Raw genomic sequence first — 19,085 nt, 5'->3', positions numbered from 1 at the left:
TTCCTTTGCGACCAATTAGTGCAATGACAGTGCAGCAGTCCCTATCTGATATTCCTAGATAACACTCCGAGTTCTTCAACAAGATAAAAACTTAGCAAACCTGGAAATCCCCGCTTGCTATGTTTTGATTAGTAATGGAACTCTAATGAGCAACTGATAACTATCACTTCCTAGTGACATCTTTAATTGACGTCTTATGTCCAGCAAACTTGCGTCAAACCCGGCACCTGTCAGATATAAATATTACCAACGTTGCCTTAAGCAATGCTCGTTGCCTGTTGCTGATGCCAGCTGCCTGCATGACCCTGTGTTGGTAAATCTAGCACTCTGTCGCTGCAGCCTGCTATCCTGTGGTGGTGAAGCTGCTGATTACCATTATCGCCACTACAGCGCGAACTATGGTGCTTAAGGAGCTGAACAGCCGTCCTCTGCGAAGACATCCAGCAGATTCCAGCTGCCCGCGGACGCTGTCCCCCCTCCTTCCTCGACGCGCTGAAGAGAAGCCGCTGCCTTTCTCGTGCAGAGAAATCCAGTCCCGGCGCTTCCGGTTTACCCTCGCGGGTGACTGGGATATCGAGAGAGACCCCTGAAGGAGATACCAATCCTCCATCATTCTATTCAGAGGTATGGTGTTGACTAAACCCTTAGACGAGAATTCTTGAAACAAACCTTGGCAAAACCAACTTAACTTAAAGCTACTTACTTACTCCCCTTTCACGTGTTAGGCTTAGGTCAGGCACACTGGGGTAGGCTTAGTTAGAAGCACCAGTTGAGTATGTTAGCCTAATGTATATATGACTGTATATATGTTTTATTACTTTTAAACCATTGTATGGCTAAGAAACCATATCAATGCTTTTACAGTTCTATTTCGCAATACTTATCTTACTGTACGTACTTTTTATAATAACAATTATTGCAATTGTGGCAATACATTTCTCTTGTACGAGAAGAAAGACTGTTTAATAAATGTTAACCTTTATTGATACACGCCCGTCTCTCTATTCTCTACATCTCGTGAAAGTAAACTGCACTAGACTGACTGAGTGAAATCTATGTCTATTGTTTCACACGACCCTAGAGATTGACTCTTGATCTGAGGAGCAAAGTTGTCATGTTGCACGATTGTTGGAAAGCTGAATCCCTTCTTGTCTGTGCCAAGGAAGCTGATCACTTCCTATGCAGAGAAGAAAGTTTCCAGTGACCTCTGAGCTAGTTGGTAACACAACCCAATTAAGTTTAGCATAGTCAGTGGAGGCCTGGAATATCCGCAGTTCCACGTCGACACTACTGTTTATGTTATTCCAATGCGCAGGGCCTAGTGGGAAACTAGGAACTACACTACAGTACCACACATCCCTAATACCAGAGTCTCCTGACTTCTTGAAGGTAACCTGTATGTCAGCGGGGTCCGGGATCAGTCCACAGGAATCCTAGAGGAACCTTCCAGGGTCCCACAGAACGTTCATTCTCCAAATGTCCTCAAGAGGCATATGGAGACCAGTGCCACTGCCCCTGGAAAGATTGACCCAAGTCCTAGGGATCATCTGGAGACTTAACACATTCATTGCAGGGAATCAGGTAGCTTCTCCTTCCAGCTAGGTATCTTTTACTGTCATCACACCTGTGTGGAGAGTCTTCTAATTAGGCACAGTTAGCTTAACCAGAGCAGTACTAAAAATAGATTGAAAGAATTTGAAATATATTCCTGGGAAACATGTTAAAAATATTTGTCATTTTTATATTTCCAGCAACTCTCATAATGAAAATATGCTGAATATGTCTTGTGGTCACAATACATGTACTAAGTAGCTGGATATGGCTAGAAATGTTTTTCAACACACATTGTGTCAAAGTTAGTACACATGTTTGAGTGTGACATTCTAAGCACAAAAAGGTGAGGGTTCCAATCACCACTGCATCCATGAGAAAGGATATGTTTTGTTAACCAGAAAGCACTCCTCCCAGTGAAAAAAGGCTGACTGTAGATCTGCGGTAAACCTGATCTGTCTTTCTCATACATAGAACATTGAAATAAGTCCCCAGTGTTATGGGGTAAGGGAATCTAAACCTGTATACTTAGGGCCAGATTATGAGTCTGGCGATCCTTGGACCAGTGCCACTGACCCTGGACTCTTGGTGGCACAGCTCTGAGGATCCAGCCTCCGCCATACCACGGTCCGACTGCCCGATTACGACTCGGGCAGTTAGACCGCACTAGTACTGCCGGCTCCCAACAGCATGCTGCCCCGCAGCCCTCCAGCCTCTGCCTGCAGTGCAGCTAATTCAGGTTGCCTATCTCCTCTTCCCCGAAAGCAGCAAGGGTCACAGCCGACAGGATCCCATCCAGGCTGCTCCCAGTGGAGTCTCTGCAGGGTTGCCACCGCCGCCATCATGGTCTGGGCTCAGTGACGTACCGCCTCACCATGCTGCATCATAGTAAGTGAAGCTACGCAGACTTAGTGCAGGTCAGGCAGCACACACTCAAATATGCCTGTCTTTTGAAGTTAATAAAAAAGTGCACTTGTTCCTATAGTCTACGATGATTTCGATACTCATGAGCACATGTACGCGAGCTGGCTTCCAGCAGTCCACTGCTGCAATGCAAATTAAGCATTTTCTAATTATCGCAGCAGGACTACCATGTGCAATCCATACTCCATAATAATAATCCATAATCCAAACTCATTTGGTGTTTTTTTGGCCCTATTTTTAAGCAGGGTGTAGCAAAAGATCGCCACTAGGCTGCCAGGTATGACACAATACTTGGGTAAAGCACAGTAAAGGCTAAGGTCGTTATCATGGCATAGATGACTCTCTTCATTTGCACTACCCAACACTAATGCACCCCCACAGAGAGAATTGCATGCACACTGCTACCACAAAGAAACTCATATTTCACACAAACTCAAGTGCATATGCATGTACAAGACATGTTCATTCCTATACACATACAAACACGAGCACACATTCACCTTTGACACACAGACAAATAGAATCCAGCCAGATCCCAATTAGATAACAGATATACCTGGACTTTGGATACTGTGATCTTTATTTTTATCCTGTGTTTCATAATTGCATGAGGATACTGGGTCATGACAAAACAATAGTAGGGAATACTTCTCACCTACAGTTTATAGGGGTTGTGTTTGTGAGTTAATTTGCTTTTTGAAACTATGGAAATTAATTGACTGTAATCTGTACAATCTTTGTGGTCTTTTGACTGTATATTCATATGTATTATTGCACTTGATTTGTTAAGATTTGATAAAATTGTATACATTTTTTTTATTGATGTATTGCTGACAGTGATCTGAATTTTAACCCAAGAAACAAGATTTTAATAAAATACAAAGACTGTAAACGTCATATTTTTGTGTTGGCCTGACATATAATAACAACTGTGTCATTGAAATGATTGATGTGTATGAGATATTGCTTGTGGAGAAAAACGTATATAGTCCAGGGATTTCCCTTTGACTCAAGTTGTCGACAGTACCCTGTTCCCTGGAACTTAGTGGGGGTCTTCTCTTTTGTGAAATCACACATTCACCTTTGGACATAAGCACACACAATACCTCAGTTGCCAGTTGCCCTTCCCAATTACTGTAAACTGGCGGTGCTGGCTTTTTGGGGCTTCTGACAGATATGGCAGCACTGTATCCTATCTTGAAAAACAGTCCCACAGAGTGCTGAGAATGGATTCTAAAGTAAACACCCTGTGCAGATGAGTTTGGTTCCTTAGACAGCAAGAAAATCATGCTGCTGCCTGTCACCTTTATCTGTGAGAATTTCCTGTGATCATCCACAGTAAAGGGGTGTGATAATGAAGCTGTTGCTAACTGTGGAGGCTGAGGTGTTGGCTGTCATTGAGCGTGACTCAATCCCCTTTTAGTGCCTCTTCTGCAAATATTGTACCTCGCCCAACCTACCCCTGCCCATGCCACAGTCTGTCCTGCTAAATGATTGTCATACTTTAGATGCTGCTGCGTAAAAGACCAGGAGCAAGCCACACGTGCACTTCATAGCATTTTTTGTTCCTACACCTCTTTGTATGAGTTATTTTTTGTGCTTGACAGTGAAACTAGATATGCGGAGAACTCGCAAAGAGTAGAATGTGTTTGTTATTGCACGAGTGACTTGCATGCCAAGACCATCAGGCCATTTAGTTTATTTATTTCAGTCTTTTGCTCAGCTTCTTATCTGTCCCGTGGTCATGCAGTATTATTTAAAAATATAAAATATCACTCCTGGCAGAGTGTGTAAGGGTGGGCGGCGGGGGCAAACTACGTGGCAGTATCAGAGTTTATGACGAACTCCGTGCTTGCCAGTGAAATCCGAATCGCACAATTCCCCAAACTGCACACGCAGAGCGGATTTAACCATCCACCCATTATAAGTTATGCCACCACAAAAAGCATGCCGGAGAGGATACAAAGGGGGCCATACAAGACACCCTGTGCCAAAAACATTTTGTGGATGTACACAGGGGGGGCATAACATGTGCCCCCCGGTGTGCAAGCACATACGTTCCTGTATGGGATGGACTTACGAGTCAATGCCGTGCAGGAACCTTGTGAGGCGTTCCCATTGGGGTGCCTTTCTAAAAAGCATGCCACCTTTTATAAAAGGCACCACAAGGGGAACTGCCATGCCGCCAGACTATGAGTGGGTCATATTCTGGCAGACTTGCAGCACAACTTTGGCAGAGTGGTTTCAGGGAAGATTTCTTGGCTGCACCACCAATCCAACCAAATCTTGTAATTTGACCCTTAGGGTCTACCCCTCAGATACATAACAATATCAAAACAGTTAGAAGAAGGACTGCCTTGTTGTTTTGCTGCCAGAAGGGCTGCCTCTCTGCTGCCATGCTACTCTGCTGCTTTGCTGCTCTGCTTGCTGGGAAGGAAGATTGAACCTGCACCCTTCAACTCAGGCTGAAGGGACTCCAAGGGTCAGCTAGTTGGCCTCCTGTACTGAGCTACAGGGACATAACAAGCTCCAAATGCTCCATGCACCTTCCCAGCTAATTTGCTGTCTGGACCAAAAACTGGACTTGCCTGAGACCTGCTGGCCTCTGCTGGAATGAGTTTCTGACTCTCTCAAGTGGTGCCCCACATGCTCTGGACCCTTGGTGTGGACTCAGTTGAGTTTCCCTGAAGTTTCTAGGCTCTTCACGACCTTGCCCATACCACGTGCGAGAACTGCCAATGCGAAGTTCTGGCGAGCCAACTCTTCAAGCGACAGCATTAATGGCTGTGGTGACCACCAACACGAATCTCCAGCCACGATTGTCTGTGACACCGACTGCATCTTTGTTCTACAGCAATGATCAGCTGTGATGTCCGGTCTGCCCTTCATGCTTCTTCGATGGACACCAGTGATTCTCTCCTTGTACATAACTCACCATTCCACCTCAAATGAAACTTGTTGCTCTAGACTTTAAGGTAACTCTTTCAGCATGACTAACCTGGTCCCTGTATCTGACCTGTGCTCCATCGTGGTCGGCCTGAATTTGTGACTTTAAGCTAGTCTCGCACAACCTGATAGGCATGAGTGGCACTTGTATTTTTGACACTATTTTTTACTTAAACCTTTACAATAGCAAATCTCCTGTTCTACTGGTTAGAGTTTTGTTGTTTTGGTGTCAGATTACTCATTAAATGTTACACTATTGTTCTAAAAGGGTGTGGGGTTTTTCTTGTGGTGTGTTTTCACTTCATCACTGTTTGAAGTGCTGCATACATTCTTTACACATTGCCACTAATTTATGGCTGACTGCTCTGTGCTAAGTTACCAGAGGGTTCCGCACATGTTAAATTACAGCCTGCTTGTAATTTTCCCCTGAAAAGGAATGTGGTTACTGTTTCAGTAGGGTTTCACCGCCCTCCCTCCGACCAGAAAGGCAATTTCTTACACCTACCCACTAATTAGCACACCCCACAGTACCTGGAAATGATGGTGCACAATTAATGCATCAAATTTGCCTGACTACAACACTGGGATTGGAAATTAGAGTGTATGAAGTATTTCTGGTCATCAGCTTCCTAATTCTGTTTTGTACCATTTTGTAGTACTAACTTGCCAATTTGATGCCACATCATAGTACCTCAGAGGCAATTAAAGTGGATACAGACATCTAGCACAGCCTCAGTAATGTTAATGGCTGCATTTACACAGAGATAACTATCATATCTATAACTTAGGCCTTCGTTGTGAGTGTTTTTTTTAATTCCAATGGAGCCAGTTATACAAGTTGATACTGAAATTATGAGAAATTATGAGATCTGTAGGAATACCACAGATCTGTTAGCTTGCATCGGGATATTTTATTGAGAAAAAAGCTGAAATATCAGTGTGAAAGTACATGGGGAAATGAGGAATTACTGAAGAAATTGGACACAGAATTACAGATTCCTGGGTAATTCCTCATTTCTTAGTGGGCCCTCATGGTCCCATTTGAAATGGAATAGGATGCTGACACCCTTGGATATACTGGTACCCATGGAATCTATATCTCCAGGGGTGTGGAAAGTCAAGCCAATTTTCTGGGACACTGATCCCTCCAGGCTCAGCAGTTCCTAACCTTTTGATTTCTGTGAACCGCTTCCAAAATGTTTCTGAAAGACTGAGACCCCATCCTAAGGAATTTCTATTGTTTGAAGCCGGAAACAAATCACAAAAACATAGAAGCAATATACATCAAACAAATACATAAATAATTAAATATTTTATTTAAATCATGAAAAAATATACAAAAACATAATTTCTATTTATTTGGGAAGGTTGGAGGTTCTTTTTTTTTAAATTGCTTTTTCCTAATGCATAATTTCTTTTTGTTGGCAAAAGTCCATACTATATTTTAGTTTGCTCTACTTGTGCCACTCACACAATCAAACTGAAACAACTTAATTTTTAGTCTCCAAATTTTAAAATGTGCAATGCTTTTCATTCATACATGCTCTATTAATATGCTAATGTTATTTAATTTTCTAAACAGTCAAAAAAAATAAGTATCTGTCCCAGACCTCCAAAGGACCACAGATCACATGTCAAGAACCACTGTACACAACTATGTTGCCTTTTTGAGTCCTAATCTAATAATAACTTGCCAAATGTCACAGCTTTGTTGTGGATAGGAATAAATGCAAAGTATATCCTGAGCTAACAAACATTAAAGAGTATATATAAGCAAATGACGAGTCGTGTGTTTCTTCTCTTCTTATTTTATTTTGCAGTGATCCTTCTTAGTACAATCTAGCCGTTGCCAACACGTGTTTCGTCTTATGTGGACCACAGACTTCTTCAGGGCTAAAAATGAGGCTCTCAGTTCCTATGCCTATAACCCAGCTGATAATATGCTGGAAAGTGCAATCCTAATAACTCCAAAACTTGTGTTTCCCAGATTCGTGTAACTGCAAATAAAAAATATACTCCAAATATAGGGAGAGACCATGTGTATTACCAAAAGCCGAAGTAACGTCTTGTTCGGAGAAGGATAACTGGCCAGAAGAAGAGAAGAAACACACGACTCGTCATTTGCTTATATATACTCTTTAATGTTTGTTAGCTCAGGATATACTTTCCATTTATGTTTATAAGGTATTGACTTGCTCATACCTATTTGGTTGTAGATGGATGGCCTAAACCTTATCCTTTGAGCTTTCTTTATTGTTTACATTGCTCTTGCTATCACAATAACCCAGCGCAATTATCACCCAGCCATCTAATCCTGTTTTTGTTGTTGTAGATAGGGTTTTGTCATGGCTCTTTGTTATTCAGGATGGAATTGGTTCACACATAACTTACTGGATGATGAACGCATTTTGTATCTGCAAGGTTTTCAACAGTTTTCAAGAAACAGTTGATTATGTTGGAACAGAGATATTGATTGCATTCTAAAGCAAAGCACTACAGGGACCTCAAGGTCCTGCCTTCAAGAAATTTCCATTTACACTTATTATCGATGACCATCAAGATATGATTGTACCTATTTCCAGTGAGACATGAAGAACAAGGATAGTTCATTATCAGAAAGAAAGCCCAGGCCTGGCTCTTCATATAAGCACCTTGGAAACCACACACCTACGCACCTGCCATAAGGCCTAGATACCGTCTCGTGTGATTAGCACACTATACAAATCAGCATTACATAGCATAATGTAATGTAACATAATCAAGCCTAGCATAAAATAACATAACATATAACATCAAGCATTCCCACTGGGGAAGACTTTGCAAATGTAACTTCCTTGACACGTGTGATGCACACAATTATTCAATTGCTCCTACCCTCTAATTTTCTGATTACTCCATCCAAAAAATACAAGGTATAATAGCCGTTTTCACAAATAACCAGGGTAAGCAGAGCATCAAATTAGCCATCTCTAATGAATCTCTCATGACATCAAATTCCCTCTTCTTTTTCTTAGCAACAAACATTGTGATCTTATCCAGATCCAATATAGCCTCCAATTCCCTTTGTTCAATAAAGAATTAACCTTCTCTGCATTTCATTAGTTCTGAACTTTCAGCGGTATGCAATCTCTATTTTGAATTAGGCAAGATCACAAATTCCTGGAAGAGACTATTTTCAACAGGTTACTGAAAAAGGTAATGCTGGTCCTATAATCTCATTTAAGTAATGACCAAAATCTCTCTTACCCTCTTCTACTATATACTTCAGAAAGCATTGTAAAGTGCCAACTCACGTAATTTAATTAATCCAATATATTGGAGATCCTTATCAGTGTGGCTTTTGCCCATCCTACAGCAATAAACTCTACAAGTTACATCAACGAAGGACATCCGTTCAACCCCAAAAGGAGATAATCTTGCTTCCTTTATGTTAGTAGATCTATCTACAAATTTTGACACCATATCCCACACACTGCTAAAGCAGCGGTTTAAAGATAATTGCACCAAGTATCAGTCATTAAAAGTGGATCTTCTCTTTTCTAACAGGTTGCCATTAAGCTGTGCCCCTTGTACTGACTATCTCAGAATTTAAAGAGATTGTCTGCTTTGTTCTATAAGGTTTTGGCTTGAGTCACAACTATTACATATTTAGGCATTACCTTTAGCAGCTCGAATACATAACTTTGGTGTGAATTGTACACCTATGAGGACGGCACCCAACTGATTGTCCATCTAGACTATACCAATCAACACTCAATCCAAACCCAAAGACTGATTTTGGGCTGTAGCATCACGGATGAACTATAACACCCTCAAGATAAATACAGACAGGTTCGAAGTGGTTATTTCAGGAATATGTTGTCATTGATCTCCACATTATTGGTGGAGAGAGTTGGACAGCCTCTATTCCCATCTTTTTCTGTACAAATCCTAGGAAATATTTTTGACAGAGATCTCGCCTTTCAAAGTCATATTGATAAGATTTTGAATACTTAAATTACTTATCCTAAGCAAAATCATACATCTTCTGCCAGCAGTGCACAGGACAATAGTTGTGTTGTCTGTTCAATGGTGATCTTATATCTGGACTACTGTAACTCGCAGTATGTGTCCTACCTGCCTATCTCATACTCACTTAAAATGCATTCAAATGCCATGACACAGTATGTTCGGGGACTCAATCCACCGGTTTCCAATTAGGAAGAGGTGTACATTTAAGTCACTGCATCTCTTTCATGAAGCTATTCCTTGGGCTACTTCACAGTACAAAAAAAACCTTGAATCCATACATTCCTACAAGATGTCTACAATCACTAGAAGCTAATTATTTTGAGGCTCCCCATTTTGCTAGAGTATGCCTGGGTGGTCATGTCTTTTCTGTGCTTAATGGTAGATCCTGGAGTTCTGTTCCTAAGGGACTACCAATCACCTCCAACATTTTGCAATTCTGGAAAATTCTAAAACCCATTTATTTAACTCTTCATAGACTGTTCTTCAGTTTTTCTTCAGGACTGCACTTTTTCGCAGTGTCTGTATACCCTCCTTTTAGTTAATTGTATGCTATACAAAACTGCATGTCAAATTAAATCAATAGGCCAACACAAATTATAAAACAATGCAGCCAAAGAAAGACAGAATGAAAGGCATCTTGAAACATAAGTGTTAACAAGAAAAGCAAAAACAAAAAATAACAAGAACGAGTTTGATTTAAGTATGTATGACAAGCCACACTATAGCTAGTAGCAAAAATGAATGCCAAGTTCTACTGCCTACTACCAATAACTCACAGGTCACAAACTACAAACTGGTTACTTGCTAGATGGACCACAGAGATTTACAGACTGCAATGCACCACTTTCAGTGTGGGACTGAAGGATGTGAAATGTGCATCAAATCTGGGCCTGTGTTTCTTTGAAGGAAAGACATCTGAATGTTGCTTTATTTTCTCAGAACAAAGGCTTGAATGTCAATTAGGTGTAGCCGAGGCAGCAGCTACTTCCGTATTGCTCTATGCTACTCTTAGCACTGCCCTTGCTTCCTCTGACCTCATGGTTCATGAAGGCAGTGGATGTAAAAGAATATAAGCAGGTCTACAAAAACTGGTTCACCTTCTGCAATATTCTTTAGTTTTGTTTCCTTGTCTTTCCCTTTGGCTGTAAAAGGGACAAGGGGTTATTGTGGTGTCAAGTAAGTTCAAAGGGTTCACAATGTCACTTCATTGCTACTAGAATTGCGGTGAATGGACATCCAGGAATGCAAGACAAAACACTTCAGAACATTGAAAGACACACTGGCTACATATTGTATCCCAATAACTATTGTGGACGTGGAAATCTTTGCTCTATTATTGGTAAATGCAACCAAATCTTATCACCAAATCTTATCAATTCGAAATCTTATGGCTTTTGTAATCATTAAATGAAAATAAAATAAATACATTGTCTCTGTATCAAAGCCAATGCACAGTAATAGACCATAGTTAGACCTGTCTGCCTTGGGATGGTCTTTCCTGGCACTTTGTATTTTCCTCTTCCATTTTTGCTGATCTCACTTTTGCTGACCTTAGGACTCTGCTAACCAGTGCTAAAATGTATACACTTGCACATAAAACATGGTAACATTTTCCTTCCCCCGATATATTTAATTTAAATATAAGTCCCTAGTAAAGTGGTGTTACATGTGCCCAGGGCCTATAAATGATAATGCTAGAAGTGGGCCTGCAGCTCTTATTGTGCCACCCACTTAAGTTGCACTTTAACCATGCCTCCAGCCTACCATTACAGCATGTGTGTGTGCCGTTCTAAACTGCCATTTCGTCTCAGTAAAATAAACTTTTTGCCAGGCCCAAACCTTCCTTTTTAATAAATGTAAGTCACTCCTAGGGTAGGACCTGGACATCCTATAGAGTAGGGTGCAGTGTATTTAAAAAGTAGGACAGGTGCAGTGTATTTAAAAAGTAGGACATATAATTTAAAGTTATACATGTCCTGGTAGAAAAAAAACTCTTAAATGTGTTTTCACTACTGCAAGGCCAACCTCTCCCACTGCACAGCATTGAAGTTAACTTATTATATTTAATAAGATGCAATTTTAAAATGGTAATATGTTACCAGTTAATATTGGTCTTTGGAATTGTAATGAAAAATCCTCTAGCATGATGAACTCAGATTTTAAAATATAAAATTGAAAAGGCCACTTTTAGAAAGTTGATATTTTCCTGCCTCAGCCATTTAGTGCCTGTATCCTGTCTCTAGGCCACATGACTGGGTGTAGCTGACAGTTGGATATGTGTATTCCTCCTGGAAATCCACACACTATAGAGAGCTTAGAGGCGCTTGGATGGGCAATCACTAGCAGGATGGGAGGGCGGAGATGGGCCCAACCCTCCTTACAATTGAATAGGCTATGTCCTGCATTCACACAAAGGGTTGCCTATTGTCGAGGCTCAACTTACTTGAAGTCTCTAAAGAGCGGGAACGAATATGGTCCTCCCTCTACCTCCAAGGAGCAATCCCTAGCAGAGTTATAAATAGTGCCAATGGCTATGCCCAGAGGAACAGGGGTTAAGGAAATGGGAAGGAGAAAAGGGAGAAGCAAAGATTACTATTTGAGGGTCTGTACCACAGCAAACACTCACCTCAAATGGAAATACCTATGCGTGATACTCTGAAAAGGAAATACAAGAATACTGTTAGGGATGACGTACAACAAACAGGCAGAACTGAGACTTGATTCCTTCCCCTTTATCTCAGGACACAACTCACCTAGGTTATCCAAGAAATCTGCGCACTATAGATTGGAGGTACTTGTAATTTCAACCCAAGGAGAAAGAACATAGTTTTTCATAGATCCCAATCATGGGAAGGTGAGGTATTACCCATGGCATGTGTTCAGGGCTATAACTCTTTCCAATGCTGTTCCATCTATAGCACATGCATGTCTTGGCAAAGTCTTAGCAGTGAATAGATGGAGCAACAGGCTCAGTGCACTGACCTGATAGGTATTGATTGTATTTTACTCTTTCAGCACTAGGAATGTGATGCAAAAATCCCAGTGATTCCCAGTAAGGATAACAATGGCCATCCACAGTGCAGTCAGGTAAGTAAATTAAGTACTCCTTGTGTTTACTTTGTTCGCCCTAAGTTGGCAGGGTTTGCCCAGACGTGGGTCCCTTGCTCACTTTGCCACTGGATTCAGGCTAGCCTGGCTGATGATGGCTGTTAGCCAGAAACCGGTCCCAGGATGCTTATTTCCGGTCCAGGAAAGACATGGCTTGGCAGTTTGGGCTGAACTGTTCCCGTGAGGCACAGGGTCAAGACTGATTTGCATATAGCTATGTCTAAACTGGGGTGGCCAAGTGAGCTAAAGAATCATGATGGATTCAACCCAGATCTGTGACTAGGGGAGAGTGTCTGAAAAGTTTCAGCGCTCCGTCCATCATCTCCTTGTGTTTGCTTTGTTCGCCCTAAGTTGGGAGGGTATGCCCAGACGTGGGTCCCTGTAGTGACCGGATATTTTGTCCTATTTCTGAGTGATGGTGCCTTTGGTCTACTACCATCCTAGTATAGTGGTTAGATCCCTATTTTTAGCCTATTTGTAGGGCTTGCCTATTGGCTTTGGCATGATTCTATGTCTCTTTTGCCTCTTTTCGGGCCTAGAGGCCTAAACTAGAGGGTAGCCATCTTTCCTTTGCAGTATTTATCTATTTGCAGTGTTTGCCTATTGGCTTTGGCATGATTCTATGTCTCTTTTGCCTCTTTTCGGGCCTAAAGGCCTAAACTAGAGAGCAGCCATCTTGTCCTCCTGCCTCAGTTGTGTGAGGCGCTTGTAGGTCAGAAGTGATGTTTAGAGTTGAGCCTGCTATTCACTAGTTAGAAACCGGTGAGGACCGTCCCTTATCGAAGGAATGTGCTTACTTCCCCGGGCTCTAGACGCAACTACAGCTGGCCACTGTGGGAGCGCAGGGAGCGTGGGGCCTGGTACAGGAATTCGGTGGGAGGCAGGGTGCTTGCTGGAAATTTCCATGAGCAGAGAGCCTCCCATATTATCAGAGAACAGAAGAGCAGAGAGGTCAGATGGTTTTTGGAATTGAAGCAGTCAGATGATTTTTGGAATTGAAGAAGTCGGTTGGATCAGTTTGGTCAGACGATTTTTGGAATTAAAGAAGTCGGTTGGATCAGTTTGGTCAGATGGAGTCAGTTGGTTTGCAGAGCTGGAGCTGAGAGCTGGAGCTGTGAGTTGAACAGCTGATCTGTGGAGCAGTTACCAGGCAGATGGAAGAGTTGGAATTGTTAGTAGACGATGAAGTTACATTTGGAGTGCAGTTGGAGTGAAGCTAGTACGCTGGTGATGGTGAAGTAGAGAGAGTCCTGATTCCACCAGAGAGAGGAACAGACAGTTGGACCCTCCTTAACAGGGTGAGGTATTCTTAGCTAGTTTTCACTATATATAATCATTCATCCCCCTTTTGTTTTCTAGGTTATATTTAGGTTATTATTGCAATGTTTTCTTTGTCTTGTTTTCTGTCTAATAAAGACCCCAATACCTGCCTGTACATCAGGATTAATCACTTTTCTTTCAGCCATGTGTGAATTGTTATTTTAGTGATAAAGCTTCCTTCTTGTCACTCTAATAAAGAGACCCCAATGTGCATTAGTATCATTTGTATGTTTTCCTTTGGGAGGGAGTAAGTGGTCTTTTCATAGCCAGGTGCTGATGTACAGAAGGCTGGTGATCCCCTTCTTACAGTTGACTGAAGACAGTGAAGTGTACTGCTTCTGATCAGAGAATAACTGCAAATGCATTAGTCAGATCTGTGTATCTTTTAGGTGTGTATGTGTGCATTCTCATGATTAATTATTTTCCCTTTCATCTATATTGCTATTCCTCCTTGTCATCCTGTTAGTGTGTAAAGAGGCCCCAATATGTAGTAATTGCACTTGAGAGTTGTTTACTAAGACAGAATTAACCTTTCTTTTTAGCCAGGTGCTGTCGTATAGAAGGATGGGCAATTCCCTTCTTACAGGTAACTGAGAAATGGAAGACAGGGTAGTTTTGATAGGAAATAACTTCCATTGAATATTAGGTACTTAGGAACTTCCCAAAAGAGAGAGAGAGAGCATAAGGTATTAATAGGACAGTGAGATCGCTCAATATAGGGTGTTAATGAGAACACCAAATGGGATTGGTGTGTAATGAGATTGCTCAAAATAGGGCATTAGTGAGAACACCAATTGGGATTGGTGTGTAATGAGATCGCTCAAGATAGGGCGTTAATGAGAACACCAATTGTGGTTGGTGTGGTAGAGTGAGCTGCTTTCCACTATGAGAAGGAGGGTAGAATAGTCCGGGCCAGATTGTCGCGGGGCTATAAGGTAAGATCATAGGATGAGACATGGAATTCCGTAGTTATTATTGACTATTCTTAGTAATCCCTTAGATTTAGCAGTGTTTTTGATGATATAAGCTTGTATATTGCGAGTGCCCCATTCCTGGGTAAGTACTCAGGAACCATTGTAAACAGGGTCCGGGAAGGGATGGTGTTACGTTTTGGCCGGGTTGGTTGTATCTAGGTGAGTGGGTGATTTTTGGTCCGAGAATCCGGTCATTACAGTCCCTTGCTCACTTTGCCACAGGATTCAAGCTAGCCTGGCTAATGACGGCTGTTAGCCAGAAACCCGTTCCAGGATACTTGTTTTCGGTCCAGGGATGACATGGCTTGGCAGTTCGGGCTGGACTGTTCCCATGAGGCACATGGTCAAAACTGATTTGCATATAGCTGTGTCTGAACTGGGGTGGCAAAGTGAGCTAAAGAGTGATGATGGATTCAACCCAGATCTGTGACTGGGGGTGAGTGTCTGAAAAGTTTCAGTGCTCCGTACATCATCTCCTTGTGTTTGCTTTTTTCGCCCTAAGTTGGCAGGGTATGCCCAGACTTGGGTCCCGTGCTCACTTTGCAAGTGGATTCAAGCTAGCCTGGATGATGACGGCTGTTAGCTAGAAACCGGCTGCAGGATGCTGATTTCTGGTCCAGGGAGACATGGCTTGGCAGTTTGGGCTGGACTGTTCCCATGAGGCACAGGGTCAAGACTGATTTGCATATAGCTGTGTCTAAACTAAATGTGGACGAATTTGTGCGAAATGGCAAAAAAAATCTGCGAGTTCGCAAATTTTTGTGCCATTTGCACAAATATGTGACCACGCGTGCCTGTAACTTTGCCAGCGCGCCAAAAGGCGCCTAGGTACTTTGAGTGAGCTGGACATTATAGTGGGGACAGGCAGGAAGACGTTTTATAACGCTAGTGTGTGAGGGACAGGGCCAAACGGGCGGGGCTTCTATGCGAGTTCACATGCATCTTGTTTATAAAGGGTCAGAGACCGAGCAGAGCAGCAGATCAGGAGAAAGCAGCCTTCTGGTCACAGGAGCTACACGGGGATGGCGCTCGGGAAACTCATGGATGCAAAAATATGTTTGGCACAGGACCCCAGAATCCTTCAGATGTCCAAGATAGCTCTGCTGCGCGTGTTGGTTCAAAGCCATTCGGATCCTGCTCAGTGGGTTCAAGAGCATGCAGCTGCTGCTGCTGGATAATGTCCCATCTCATACTAAACTGCCCCGTACAGGCATATGCTGGCGCTGGGCAGTAGGGTACATGTGCATACCGGTGCCAGGGGGGACACGTGTTTATTGGTGCTGTGTAGCAAGTTATGACTTTACATTTTGACTGCACCAGATGGTGGTACCACCCACACTGATCAGGAGCATCCAGGCACCAGACGTCATGGTGCAAGAGCATAAAGGTGCCGTGCGGTACGGATATATATGTACTGGGGCAGGGGGCATTTAGCATAATTTGTGCTCACACCCAGAGGGCTCCCAGGTAATTGAGCACAAATGATTTTCAAACTGAGAGGGCTCCGGGACAGTTCAGCAGCACGGGGGCTCACACCCACTGGGCCCCGGAGCAGTTCAGTAGCGTGTGGGCTTACAACCCCTGGGCAGCTCAGCAGCGTGGGGGCTCACACCCACAGGGTTCCCGGGCAGATTAGCAGCGCCACCCTCTCGTTCATCACTGCGACCCTCTGGTTCATCACTGCCACCCTCTGGTACACCACTGCCACCCTCTGGTTCATCACAGCACCCTCTGGTTCACCCCTGCCACCCTCTGGTTCATCACTGTCGCCCTCTGGTCCATCACTGCCACCCTCTGGGTCACCACTGCCACCCTCTGGTTCATCACTGCCACCCTCTGGTTCATCACAGCACCCTCTGGTTCACCCCTGCGACCCTCTGGTTCATCACTGCCACCCTCTGGTTCATCACTGCCACCCTCTGGTTCACCACTGCCATCCTCTGGTTTACCACTGCCAACCTCTGGTTCATCAAAGCACCCTCTGGTTCACCACTGCCACCCTCTGGTTCACCACTGCCACCCTCTGGTTCACCCCTGCCACCATCTGGTTCATCACAGCACCCTCTGGTTCACCACTGTCACCCTCTGGTTCACCACTGTCACCCTCTGGTTCACCACTCCCATCCTCTGGTTCACCACTGCCACCCTCGGGTTCACCCCTACCACCCTCTGGTTCATCCCTGCCACCCTCTGGTTCACCACTGCCACATCTGGTTCACCACTGCCACCCTCTGGTTCATCACAGCACCCTCTGGCTCACCACTGCCACCCTCTGGTTCACCACTGCCACCCTCTGATTCACCCCTGCCACCATCTGGTTCATCACGTCCACCCTCAAGTTCATCACTGCCACCCTCTGGCCGTGGCCCATATGCAGCCTTCCTGGAAACCTTCCCTGTGAGATGCACGTTCCTTGAGGCCTTTTGCAAAGCTGGTAAAAATTAAGGCTGATAGGTAAGTATGCCGCAAAGACCATGCTTTCCAGGGCCATGCACACCTTCAACAAAATATATTTATAGATTTTTTATTGAATGCAAGCTGTTGCTTTCATCATTACTGAGACCTCTAATTTATCCATACCATTAGATGCCACTGAATGCCAGTTGTTATCTTTTCCTGCAGAAGATTATTATAATGCTTAGAAGTTTGTGCTTATGGCACCCGACTAAAACTACTTCAGGTCACACAAAAACACATCAGCCCTGCTTCTGTTACTACTCTTTCCCACAATGAGACTCTAAGAAACCTCAGTCCTTGGCCACCCTCAGCACTGGACCTTACAGACATTCAGGGAATGTGGGAAAGGAAACATCCTTAAGTGCTTCACGAACTTCAACAACAATTTCGTCAGGAAGGCGTCTGCACACCACATGTACCTGCTCTTGCATGTTGAGCATGCCACTGTATATATTTCTCTGATGATGATCCTAAGCACTAAGGTGGCCTCCACTTTGTACCTTCATGGCCCTTTGAGTACACCTTGCCAAAGGGTTCTGTTAGGAGAATTTTCACTGGTGACAAAGACATAGTTTCCTCACTTTTAGTGACCATTGAGGTTTGGATTTGGAGTCTGATGATGATTTACCAATGCCATCTATCATCTTGGGCTACAGCTCCCCACAATGTTCCCTAAACCTAAACCCTAAAACACTCTGCTTTCCTTTGCTCAACCTTAAAAGTAAACCCCTGTTTCAACCACACAGACTTTGCTATTCAAGTCTCAAGAGTAGTCTCCACTCAAGCATGCTCGTCTTATTTATACCATTGGCTCCACATGCACCTATCTATTCTCCTTCATTCGTTGCTCATGTCGCAACCCAAGAAAAAGCACTCACAGCACAATCAAGTGCTGCCCAGGCCACATCATCGATATGGCTGGGACCTCAGTGAGGCCAATAGGCATTTTTTGCATAATTAGGAAGCTGATCCTATTAGGCTTAGAAGTTGAGCCCACTGAGAAGAATGTATTTTTAGGGAAACCTATTTACAGCCACAGTCTGTGCAGGTAATAGCAGTGGGGCAGTGTAAGGGGGATTCAGAGGGACGATGCAGAGGGAAAATTAAATAAATAATTATTTTTTTCAGCATCGTTCCTTGGAATCCCTCCTTACATGGCCCCACCGACCCACCGTTGTCACCTGCATGGACTGCGGCTGCCTATGTAACTGTTTCTGCAGAGTACGGAAAATTAATCATTAGGCACCTGTACTCCCTGACTGTAGCCACTGGCATGACACGCTCTAGGGTTCCCGTTGGCAGATTACTGCTTGAAATTCCTCCCTGAATATCATTGCCAAGTTTGCTAACCTCATTCCTCCTTTTTTTTCAGTTTCAAAAATAGCTTTATTTAAAGTATGTCAAAAAGAGTAACATGAAATATCACATATGACAGTATCAAAGATAAACATTACGAAACATGATATACATGGCAGATGAGCAAAAGAATTGTATATAGATCAAGGGTTCAGAGAATTATAAATGGATAAAGAGAAAATTAATAACAGGCATACAAATTATATGAAATACAAATAGCAGGTAACAAGGACTAGGAAATTAAGGAGTTTGAGCAACTTCTTGAACAAATGATGTTGGAGCAAAGGATCTTTTAGCACTTCTATCTAAAAATTCTGTACCAGGAGACCATAAGAACAGGCTCTTATGTTTTAGAGATATGGGAAAAGCAAAAGTTGTGTCAAGTCTGTGATTATGGCAAGCATAATACCACGAAGCCAAATATGAAAATTTGGAGGC

The sequence above is a fragment of the Lissotriton vulgaris genome, chromosome 10 (genome assembly GCF_964263255.1).
Source record: "Lissotriton vulgaris chromosome 10, aLisVul1.2, whole genome shotgun sequence".
Classification (NCBI taxonomy): domain Eukaryota; kingdom Metazoa; phylum Chordata; class Amphibia; order Caudata; family Salamandridae; genus Lissotriton; species Lissotriton vulgaris.
Note: the sequence above shows the minus strand (reverse complement) of the source record.